Source organism: Aptenodytes patagonicus, chromosome 2 (assembly GCF_965638725.1).
Source record: "Aptenodytes patagonicus chromosome 2, bAptPat1.pri.cur, whole genome shotgun sequence".
Classification (NCBI taxonomy): domain Eukaryota; kingdom Metazoa; phylum Chordata; class Aves; order Sphenisciformes; family Spheniscidae; genus Aptenodytes; species Aptenodytes patagonicus.
In genome coordinates this window covers 28,777,738-28,787,628 of record NC_134950.1, presented here as the reverse complement: position 1 = coordinate 28,787,628, position 9,891 = coordinate 28,777,738, and the positions used below count along the sequence as shown (strand labels likewise).

Below are 9,891 nucleotides of genomic sequence, written 5' to 3'. Positions count from 1 at the left end.
AGATCTGCTCCATTTCAGTGATTCAAGCTTCAGTGTGGGCGTTACTGGTTGCCAACAGCTTAATTTTTTCAATATCTGTCTTAACTTATTTTGTGAACTGAATCACAAGAATACGATGTATAATTTATTGGATAGAAAAGGGTGTCTTTTAATTTTTTTAAAATAAGTTTTTGGCATAAACTGGGAATTTGAATTTTATCCTGCTTCTCTCTGAAGGCTGTAAAATTCAAACTAGATGGCTGAGACCCGGGCAATGGTGCGATGAATTGTTGTGCTTTTTATAGAGCAGACCTGAAGATGTGTAGCAGGGACAGGCTCTGAGGAAAGCTGCCAGCCTTGCCGGTGGGAGTTTGGTGCCAGAACTGTGTGTTTCACTGCACGTCACATTTTAAGCCACGTTTGTTCATTATTACTAGTGCCTAAAGAAAGATTTGTGTCATGCAAGGTAGGAAAATCACATTTCTTAGATGTGTGTCCAAAATTCATCATGTATTAAGAGCTTTCCTGAATTATGGCTTTAGTAACTAGAAGAACAGCGGCTTCTTTAGGGGTATCCTTTTACCAGCTGGTACGTTGTTCTTGTAGTAGGGTCTACATGAGTTGCAAACTTTGTAATTTATTATCTTAAATTAGGTGTAAGAAGGTGAAGGCAGTCCTGCTGGGGGGGGGAGGGGGGGAGAAAAAAAAAAGCCTGAGGGTGGTCATTGGCCGGCCAGATGGCATCTGATGTCTCATGTCTGAGGGTCTGCACCCTATTCCTATTTCCCAACTCACTGAAAGGAACTTCTGCCTTAGAGCAAACAGAACTTGAGCACAGCACAGATGCTATGCTTCCTAGCTCTACGTGCTGTGCACAGTACATGATGATGCCTGCACAGGCTGGCAGGCTTGGTTCCGAATTTGTGATTTGTGCTGTTGATACTTCCTGGTGCTGCTGATGCACCTTTGCACTCACTTGCCTCTGACATGTTCTGCAGCCTGCCAATGTGCCTGCTGCAGCTTTTCTGCCAGTGCCCCATGAGCTGCTGTTCCCCAGAGGTCATGTGGATGGATGGAGGAGCCCTGGGGAACAGATGGGACAGATCCCAGAGCCTTTCCTGGTGCTGCCAAGGCAACTGTGGTAGTTGCCCACCCTCCAGTCTCTTCATAGTGGAGAGGAAATGTTGGACACAAAAGATGAGGACCCACTGGTAGGATACCTGGCTGAGGGAAAAGAGCATCCTGCTGCTTTCTGAAGTCTCTCTGCTGACTCTTGCCTGTCAGTAGGGAACTAGCTTGGGGTCAGTTAATAATAATAATGATGATGATGATGATGATGATGATGATGATAAATCTAGCCTGCAGAGTCACATTCAGAAATGGTGCTGTCATGCTGCTGCAATCATTATGGGATGCCCCTCTTCATCTGCCATCACCCAGAGGTGGCACAGCTGCAGGAAAAGTAATTTTCTACCCCCAGCTCTGAATACTTACGTATCTGTAAGGTCATGAGTGTTGTTCTAGCCAAAGCCCAGCCCTCCAAGGAAACCCTGAGGCCACTCGATAGAAGAACTCGGTCCTATCTACCTCTTCTTTCCTTGGACCCTAAGCCTCCCTCCATGAGGGGGTAGGATCCATAAACCTGCCCTCTTCAACATGTTAAGCACACACAGATTTCCTCAAGAGTGAAATGGAGGAGAGGGCAGCCACACTCAGGACTTGAGGGATACAGAAGAGGGGGTAAGGAGAAAGCTTTGGGATAGGCATGGGGAAAGGGAGGTGGAGGCTGTGTGCCTGAGCCACTGTATTGGGTTTGCGTGGTGTCCTGGTTTTGGCTGGGATAGAGTTAATTTTCTTCCTAGTAGCTGGTACAGTGCTGTGTTTTGGATTTAGGGTGAGAATAATGTTGATAACACACCGAGGTTTTAGTTGTTGCTAAGTAGTGCTTACACTAGTCAAGGACTTTTCAGCTTCTCATGCCCTGCCAGCAAGAAGCTGGGAGGGGGCACAGCCAGGACAACTGACCCAAACTGGCCAAAGGGATATTCCATACCATATGATGTCATGCTCAGTATATAAACTAGTGGGAGTTAGCCAGGGGAGGGGTGACCGCTGCTCAGGTGGGAACTGGCTGGGCATCGGTCGGCAGGTGGTAAGCAATTGCATTGTGCATCACTTGTTTTGTATGTTCTTTTATCATTATTATTATTATTATTATTATTTTCCTTTCCTTTTCTATCTTATAAACTGTCTTTATCTCAACCCACGAATTTTACTTTTTTTTTCCGATTCTCTCCCCCCTCTCACTGCAGTGGGGGGGGGAGTGAGTGAACGGCTGTGTGGTGGTTAGCTGCCTGCTGAGTTAAACCACAACGTGGCAAGGTTTTGGTAGCAGGGGGCTACAAGGGTGGCTTCTGTGAGAAGCTGCTAGAAGCTTCCTCCATGTCTGATAGAGCCAATGCCAGCCGGATCCAAGATGGACCTGCTGCTGGCCAAGGCCGAGCCAATCAGCAATGGTGGTAGCGCCTCTGGGACAACATATTTAAGAAGGGGGGGGGGGAAACCCTGCACAACAGCAATTGCAGCTGGAGAGAGGCGTGAGAATATGTGAGAGAAACAACACTGCAGACATCAAGGTCAGTGAAGAAGGAGGGGGAGGAGGTGCTCCAGGCGCCAGAGCAGAGATTCCCCTGCAGCCCGTGGTGAAGACCATGGTGAAGCAGGGTGTCCCCCTGCAGCCCATGGAGGTTAACGGTGGAGCAGATACCCACCTGCAGCCCGTGGAGAATGCCGCACCAGAGCAGGTGGATGCGCCCAAAGGAGGCTGTGACCCTGTGGGAAGCCCGTGCTGGAGCAGGCTCCTGGCAGGACCTGTGGACCCGTTGGAGAGAGAGGATCCCACAGTGGAGCAGGTTTGCTGGCAGGACTTGTGACCCCGTGGGGGACCCACGCTGGAGCAGTCCATTCCTGAAGGACTGCACCCCGTGGAAAGGACTCACGCTGGAGCAGTTCATGAAGAACTGTAGCTCGTGGGAAGGACTCACATTGGAGAAGTTCGTGGAGGACTCTCTCATGGGAGGGACCCCATGCTGGAGCCGGGGAAGAGTGTGAGGAGTCCTCCCCCTGAGGGGGAAGGAGCAGCAGAGACAACATGTGATGAACTGACCACAACCCCCATTCCCTGTCTGCCTGCGCCGCTGGGGGCAAGGAGGTAGAGAAAATTGGGAGTAAAGTTAAGCCGGGGAAGAAGGGAGGGGTGGGGGGAAGGTGTTTTTAGATTTGTTTTTATTTCTCATTATCCTACTCTGATTTGATTGGTAATAAATTAAACTAACTTCCCCGAGTCGAGTCTGTTTTGCCCGTGACGGTAATTGGTGAATGATCTCTCCCTGTCCTTATCTCAACCCACAAGCCTTTCCTTATATTTTCTCTCCCCTGTCCAGCTGAGGAGGGGAGTGATAGAGCGGCTTTGGGGAGCACCTGGCGTTCAGCCAAGGTCAACCCACCATTGCCACACAGGGTGTGTGAAGGGTGCGTGGAGGTGACAATTATACAGATGAGCCAATGCGTCAAAGTCTGACGTTTCTGTTGTTTAAGTCCAGTACTATGAAAGAGGAACAGTTTTCTGTGCAACTGGAACACTCAGCGCTGATTTTGACTGTGGCAGCAGCTTCAGGGTCGGCCAAGAGAGTCAGGCAGAGTCATGCCAGATCTGTGGATGTGGCAGGTGGGACCCTGCTCTCTCAGAGAACGGGCTGCAAGCACTCAGGAAGACTACCATTCAAAAAGCTGACTGATTTTTTTCTGCCCCCCCCCCCTTCTGATGCACAACAGTATTTTGTGCACTCCTCACTTCTTCATTAGCAATTCCTAACAGATTTTTCAGCTTTTCCACTCCAAGGAGGAATGCTGCTGATGTTCCAGAGCACTGTCCTTGCTGACAATAAGCGCTTTTCTCCAAGTTCTAATAGCTCATTGAGAGCCTTATAAAATGTACATGTAAAAAACATCTTTTTACATGTACATGGGGAAAAACAGAAACATTGGACTATACATATTATTTTGCACTTGTTACCATTAGATTTCATATGCCATTTTAGCACCTAGTCACTTAGTAGTGTAACTGCTTCAAGTATCTGTAATCATCTTTAATTTTGACTACACTGAATATCTTGTGTTATTAGGTTATTATTCACACTCTTTACTATACTTGTCCTCCTTCACAGCACCTGGAAACCATGTGGTCTTGGTGATGTGCTGCTACTCCTCAAAAAGAAAACTTTAGAAATACTCTGCACTAGTGCCAACCTAAACAGGTATGTGCATATAATGATGAGCAAGCCCAACCAGGGCTCAGTCCTGCACGTGTTGTTGCCACACTCACCAGCTATGGAGTTCATTGCTGTATGCGCAATGCCTTGCTGATCCTCATGTTCTGCTCCCATACCTTGAGTTAACGTGGTTGGTAGAGGTTCCTTGACATGGTCTGTGCACTACGCTCTATCCTGCATCAACTTCATGGGAAAGTAAGTAAAGATCTGATTTTACCAAGACAACACAAATGGTGGCCTTTGTTTGTCATTCAGACTCTGGCAGCTAATGGCGGAGGGTGTTTGGCAGTATCTTTTCAATCAGGGTTAACTGTAAGTGCATCTGTTGTAGACGAGGACTGTAGGAGCCTGTGCTGGCTGAGCACTAAGATGCAGGGAGCAGAGGTAAGGAACAGGAGGAAGCACAAGACTTGGCAGAGGTGCAGCTGAACTGTTTGCTGCATCTGGGTAATGGTATGAATGAAGAGGGCTCTGGAAAAAATTGAAGTACTCTTGTTTCCAGTGCAGAGTATGAAAAGCCTTCCTGAGCGGTAATGGAGGTGTAGGCAAGAAACCAGAAAATGTCACAGGCTTATTCAGGCAAGTGTACTTCACTTTGCTGTTCCATGAGCAAATGTGCATATGTGTAGCTGTAACACACAGAAGAATTGCTATGAGCAGTAAGTTGGCACAGGAGAATCCTCACTGCAGAAGCGCTAGTCAAATTCTGCAAGACTGTAAAAATGAATGAGAAAAACATGTTATAAAGGAAGTCATATTCACTTCTTCACATTATCCATCCTGCTTACTTAAAATGCAGATAAGTGTAATCTTCCTTTGCAAAGGAACTAGATTTTGTGTTCACAGAAGAAATGTTCAAGAAAGAAACGGTTTTCATGCACACTGCATGCTTTACGATTGCTCAATGCTGATTTATGTGCTGTTACTGTAAATTTGTGGGAAATGTCAAGTAGGATGTAACCATCACGGTCAGACTAATAGTAATATGGGAAGCATTATTGAAGAAAATGTTTTGTTTCGTGTTCCAACATGCAACCTCTACAGAATTAAAACAAAGGGCTGAAGATGGCTTAGGAGGGGGATATATGAACAATATAAAGGTGCTCTCTAGCTCTAAGAGGGGACAAATGTCTGATGACAGAGTCCCTCAATGTAGCACACAATCAAAAACCAGTTTGGAGCCCCAAATCAGAAACAGGACAAATTGAAGTTGAAATTTCAGAGTAAAAGTAATTATGCATTCTTGAAAATATGCATTCTGGTTTTTAGGCTATCGTTTGTTAATACTGCCCTGACAGAAGAAAAAGATTTTAAGACGACAGAGGCCCTGATTAAAGAACGTGGCACTCAGCCTCTCTGCTCTTCCAGCAGAGAACAACATCCCTGCAAAACAATTCTGTTGCCAAAATGTTTCTTGATATATTATAATGTACGTAACCACAGACTTGCAGGCAGCTGGAATTGTGCAATCTTTTGAGGCAGACTTACAGAGCTCTCAGGGATAAATAACTGTCCTTCATAGATAAAAATAAAGCAACTTGGAGGCTGTTTATTCAAAATACTTGTCACATACCTGCTTTGAATAGTGTTTTAAAAAAGCACAGCCATTTCTGTGTAAACATTAACTGTAGACCTGTCTCAATCTATCACAGAAAGCATGTTTTTACAAGATGTTACTTTAAAAGGAAAAAATAGGAGGAGCACTGACTTACGATAGAAAGATTTGGGTTGTTCTTATTATTCTTTTGGGTCACTGTGGGTTACAGTATGGAACGTGCAACATGATGCAACTGTCCTGCTTGTTTTCCAGTTGGATTAGTGAGGCTGATTGGAGGGATATCTGTGTTTGAATTCAATTATTTCACTTTCCAGTGTGGATTAGTAGCCCATTCTGATGAAGTCCTGTTACCTGGTGCCTCAACTCAGTCCAGTGACAAGACTCTTGACCTGCTGGATCAGCTCCTTCCAGATGCCCTTTGACACATGAGTACAAATTTTTGCCTTGCTATTGGCCTTGTCGTTCATGGAAAACAAAAATCCCAGGTTAGTGCTCTTGCATTCATTAACTTTTTGCTCTGCCCAGAAGACTTTATTTTCTGGATGTTTACTTGTTTCGGTAGATATTGTGCTGTATACCATACTGGCTTTCCAAAAGTACTTCATAGACAGGGCAACATACTGTTTCAGAAGACAAAGCTGAATACATTGGGTAAGTAATTTCTTTCTTTGCTTATTTTTTTATCTTAGAGATTTTTTTAAAGCTTATTTAATTAAAATAAGATCTTAACACCAGATCAGCCTGTTTTGTGTATCATGCATCATGTCATAAATCATTAGAAAAGCCACAGATGTATAATTCTCCGGTTAAGAAAAATAACTGAGTTGATAAATATTTAACAATGAGTAGATTAAATTTAAAAGAAAATATGTAAGCAAAATTAAAAAGAAAAACATGAGGTTGTTTGAAATGAAGTAATACCTATGATTTTCAATTAACTACCATTCTTTGCTAGTCTCCCCACTCTGAAAATCTTTCTGTTTTGGCAAGTTATGCCACAAGAATAAACATCTTCTTTGTGTACAGTGTTAGTAAAAAGTGTCATTGCGGTTTTCTAAATTAACAAGAAGGAATTAGACTGCATTTGTTTCACATTAACATCTGGGAAAGTGTTGTTCTTGGTTTCAGTGACACACGGATGAAGGATTTTTTTTTTTCCCCCCCCAACCTTCCTTTTGTCTTATTTCTATCCCAACTTTCTAGAGAGCAGCTGATATTTAAGCTGCCTGCTTCGGCCTGCCAATTTCCTCAGTTGAGGTTGTTTGAAGAAACCACATTCCAGGAGAGTCTGGGATCTTCTTCCTTGAAAATTCTCATTGATTTTAGTATTCACGCTACTGTAATAAAAATAGCAGCTAAAGGCAAGGCTAAACCAAGAGTGAGAGAAGAGGCTATTCATATTAGTGTTAACTTACCCGTCCTGGTGAAACAGATGTGTGCTTATTTAGAGCAGCAGCTAGAGAGTCACTATTCAGTTGCAGTAGCCTTTCTGCTAAAGGAAGCAAGCATATCACCTACCCTCTGGTAAGCTGCTACCTTCTCTTTTTAATTTCTTTCTTAGATTTGGACTACAGTAGCTCGTCTCTCAAATATCCTCTCTGATTTGCTTTGGGGTGGGAATGGAGTACTGGGGGTGGAGTAAGTCACTCCTACGGGAGAACCAGCCTCTGACCACAGTAATGTGATTGGAGCATGTGAAGCATTAATTCACTGAGTATTTTTATAAACATAAAATTTAAAAACCAAAAGGAAATCTGCTTGTTTCCTACTGAGTGGGATATGTTTTCTTCAGAGGAGATCAAAGTGGATTTGTTGTTGTTGTTGTTTGTTTTTTTTATTATTGTTGCTAAGAGTGTTTTATTTTATGCTTTTCCTTCATAATGCATAATCTTGTTTTGTTTGCTTGATCTCCTCTCACACTGGAAAATGTTCAACAGTATAATCTGCCAGGAATACTCCCTTTAAGACCCGTTGATGCTCATGCTCAGCAACAGTGTTTTGAAGTTTGATCTACACGTTTTTGGTCATGTTGAAAACTGCTGGCTCATCTGATTTCATGTTCCAATAGCTATTAATATAAATGTATATGTTTGGGTGTTTTTTTTTATTTTTGGTCAATCTGCTACATGCAGGAAAAAATTACCCAGCGTGTACTTGGAGAAAATAAGAGATTGTTCATGACTTTTAAAATGGCTTTCTACACATATATTGATTTTTAATAAAGCATAATTAAAATATCTTAAATTTTGTTTTTAAATGTTATCCTTAATGTCATTCATTTTCTAACTGAAACTAGAAAATATTGGGGTTTTATCAGTTTCATTGCCTGGTTTGACTTTGCTATGTTCATTGATGGCATAGCAGACTTTCATTATTGAGAAATTATGTGGCAGTAGGTAACAATCACCTAAAGAAAAGGCCATGAAATTATCTGAAATAATATTAAGGGGTAAATTTGATGTCCAGCATGTTCCAACATCTTTGATAAGAGAGAACTTTCTAAATGCCCTCAGTTTCCAAGGGAATCTGCTGAAGGGAATAATATTTGGTCTCTGAGAGAGAGCCCCTGATTTATTTACTAGTATTTCTTGAATTAAAAGCTGAGAATTTCAAAATGTCGTAACAAATAGAAGCAGCTTGGTCCCTCTGGACATCTATGGAGCAGTTCATAAGATGTCACACTTCCATAACCCCTGACCAAGCCTTGCGTAATCATTTGGCAAAGGTTAATTACCTCCTCAAGATGGAGGCAATCACTTGAGGCTGTAGATCCCTGAAGGACGGGAAGTGTCTGAGAAAATCCTGCCCTGCCAAACCAGTCCTGCACTAATTTATGGAAGAACTGTCTTTGATTTCAAATTTGGTTTTCAACTACTATCAACGTGTCCCTTCTTCCTTCGCTTTTCTGTATGACTTCTGGTAGTGGCTTGACTAAAAAATGCGCTATTGAGAATTACCTGTATATGGTGTTACTGTTTTCCTTAACTTCTCAGGTGTCAGTCTACAAGTTCCTTTCTCTTGCTCTTTGTGCTTACAGCTGGGAGGTAAACATGAGATTGCAACGGGTTTAGGGCCATTATGCCTCTCTCTGCTCTCAAGGCATTCTGCTTTTTCTCTGAGAGGAAAATTTTCCTCTATTTGTTTAGGGAGCCCCTAAGGAAGAGCAGGACCTGCATGAAAACAGGGTTCTGAAGTTCTGTAGTAGAGATCACTTGCTAACACAAGGCACAGGCAAGTGTTTGCAGCTGTTTCATTTAGCCTGCTGCAGCCTCTGAGGCATATCAGCATGTTGATGCCTGTCTGAATCTCCAGAGAGCAATAGCTCTTTCCGCTTGTCACAGTTCATGGAGACCAAGAGAGCAGGGACCTTCCTTCATGTCAGGAAGCTTTTATGTCTTGCTCTTCAGACTTCATACACAAGAGCTACTAAAATACCTGTACTTATATTTTTGATGCCATGAAGTTTTATTATTGCAGTAGGGTTAGCCATGCTAAAGCAGAATGCAAAGAACCTCCCTTTTTTTAGTTACTGCATAAATTAAATCTTTCCGTTCTCAGGAAGCCACTCTGAATTCCTCTCTGCTAGAGGATTCACTGTAAGGATTTGTTACCTATTATAATACAGGATTTTCCAACTGAAAATGGCCACCCCCGTGTAAGAATTCAACTTGTTACAGCTCTGATGGTTGTCCCCTGCATGTAAGCCCTCCCAGACCTTAGTACTGGCTCTCACTTGGGTTATGTGCACCCTCAAAATGTGACCTACAGAGATGCCCAAGTGACAGAGAAGAGAGTCATGCTTGAACAGCTAGGCTTCTTAGCTTAAGCTTTTTGGCACACCCGTTTGAGGCAGAAGCAGCAGTGATGGTCCCAGAAAGGGGAGATGGTAGGATGAAGATGAAGTGACAGTAATGACAGTAGGGCAGGACTATGGGCCAGGTTCAGTAGGAACAAAATAGCAGAAGCTATAGATGAGGGAAAGGGTTAGACCACGGCAACAGACATCGGGCATATCCTCAAATT

At 43.2% G+C, this 9,891-nt stretch overlaps 1 protein-coding gene and 1 long non-coding RNA gene across 6 annotated transcripts in view; one reads left to right on the top strand and one right to left on the bottom strand.

The window, feature by feature from the left end:
* Nucleotides 1-4,106: 4,106 nt before the first annotated feature.
* On the bottom strand, nt 4,107-7,474 carry LOC143156255 (uncharacterized). 3 transcript variants are annotated; one of them, XR_012994589.1, is made up of 3 exons: nt 7,284-7,474; nt 6,023-6,323; nt 4,107-5,024 (listed from the first exon to the last, which is right to left on the bottom strand). It is a non-coding gene; the product is annotated as an uncharacterized LOC143156255 (long non-coding RNA). The 3 variants fall into 3 exon arrangements; XR_012994587.1 differs by having other exon boundaries at nt 6,220-6,323; XR_012994588.1 differs by lacking the exon at nt 7,284-7,474 and adding an exon at nt 7,095-7,185 and having other exon boundaries at nt 6,220-6,323.
* Nucleotides 6,295-9,891, top strand: part of LOC143156254 (Y+L amino acid transporter 2-like) — a 26,733-nt gene continuing 23,136 nt past the window's right edge. Inside the window, exon 1 of one of the 3 annotated variants that reach the window (XM_076329449.1) lies at nt 6,295-6,353. The gene's annotated coding sequence lies outside the window, so the exon portion shown is untranslated. Of the gene's footprint in view, nt 6,354-6,413; nt 6,520-7,291; nt 7,393-9,891 lie in introns of those variants that run through there. The other 2 variants (XM_076329448.1, XM_076329451.1) reach the window with 2 other exon arrangements.